We start from the raw sequence: 2,029 nt of genomic DNA on the forward strand, positions 1-2,029 counted from the left end.
ATTTTGGGTCACGACACGTGACGAATTAGACCTTAGTCCTTCGCGACGCACGAGCAACCTCAAGAACACTAGAATTTCATTTAGGTCACGACACGTGACATAGGTCGTTGTGACACAAAGACGAGCATATTCTTCTGCTGGCCTTATGCTTAACTAATTAACCATCTGAATCTCTTGCTTTGACTTGTTTATCGTTGTATAACTCATTTTCAATCGTTTCGAGTCATAATTCCTTCGTAACACTCATCAATCCTTGACCAAATTAGTCAATTGGCCATTAAAACTTGCTTAAGACTCGATTGACTTCTTTGAACGAATTAATTCAATAGTTGAATGAATTAGGCTATAAATTGGAATCCAAACCTCTTCTATGATGTTACACAAGCATTCTCACTCTCAATTTCTTGCTACTTGCTCTCTGGATTGCAATTCAAGCCCTTTTCAAGTCTTGCTCAAACCAGAGTCAAACCGAAGCACTTCTCAATCAATTTGATTGTCCCTCGGGTAATTATTTGATGATTTCTGTCCGTTTTCATCTCTAGAAGATAGCCACTCTATCAATTTCAAATGATAGAGGTGTTTGCTCGTTTGATTTCAAAGAATCTTAATCTATGATTCTTCATGATCTCAGGGCTCTCTCTCTCTCTCTTTTTTCAAACACCATAGTTAATTTTTAAAAATTATAATGGCCTATACAATCGATTTGTGTTGCATGTGTTAGGATCGTAGATCTACAATCTAAGATAATTGAACATAAATTAACTTAGTGATACTGTAAACTATTGAACTAATCCTTTAAATGGTTAGTTATCACTTTGATTGAAATCATATTTGAATTACAACTTCAATCGGTATATGAAATGGACAAGTTTAAACAACATAATAAATTTGAGCTAATTAAAATGTTTCATATGGAAGAACAATTATGCATTAACTATAATCGAATGATTACAATCTATTACTCTTCATCAACTTTATCTCATCATTCACATTGATTTTTCTATTACAAAAGTACACGAATCAGGTGAGTATTGTGACGTGAAAAGTGTTAATGAAGAAGAGACTATATTCTTCATTTTATACATGTGTAGAACTACTGATGATCTAAACGTGTTGATGCACGAAATGCGTATTTGCTTAGATTCCACAAGACCAAGTACTATCCAACGGGGAGATTATTAGAGCATAATGTCTAGTTTTTAGGTCTTGTGTTGTAGGTCATGATAGAATGTGATTTGGATTTTATGTTAACGTTTACAACACATAAGACACTTATACGCCTCATAAGTTACACGGCGCATAACTTATGCGCCGCATAAGTCCCAAACTAGCCTATATATAGGTTGTTTGGCCTTTGTGTTCATTTGTCCTTTTGGTTCCTTTGGTCCAATATGTACTTGATTTTAATATTGTCATATATTTTGTACTATCATTGCAATCGATGAATAAAAGAGGAGTTTAAAGAGAAGTTTTTGTGTTTTTCACTTTATTATGATTTCCGCTCCAAGCATCATATGGTAGATCTCATCGTGGATGCTCGTATACGTCTATCTAATGATCCAACATGGACTTTTAATTGGTATCACTGGCACTGACATTTAAGTATGTTCCCAATTGATTTTATAAAATTTTGTATTTCAACATCCACAGTCGAAAAAAGCAATATTTTTGGTTTTAGTGAAAAGCAATAAAGACAGTAAACAAATGAATTTCAAAGCTATTTATAAACATATAAATAATTACATATTTTTGTGATTTTGAGTAGGGAATCGTATTGACCAAATTGCCCTTCTGTCACAGTTTTATTTTCAGCTTTATTATGACTAGCGTTAAGTCAGTCATTGGTATTGTTTTCCACCTAAACCTTCAAACAAATATTTCAGAAATTTGTATGATATGATTTAATTGGTTCAATTAAGCGCGAATTATATGTAGACGCCACCTAGCAAACATAATTTGTATATCTTATATAGTGAGTATTCACGTGTATACTTTTTCACAATTTTCTTTAAAATCGATTAGCTATGAC

Source organism: Bidens hawaiensis, unplaced genomic scaffold, assembly GCF_021521415.1.
Source record: "Bidens hawaiensis isolate Kalapana, Puna unplaced genomic scaffold, B.hawaiensis_p1.1 tig00020927_1, whole genome shotgun sequence".
NCBI classification, from domain to species: Eukaryota; Viridiplantae; Streptophyta; class Magnoliopsida; order Asterales; family Asteraceae; genus Bidens; species Bidens hawaiensis.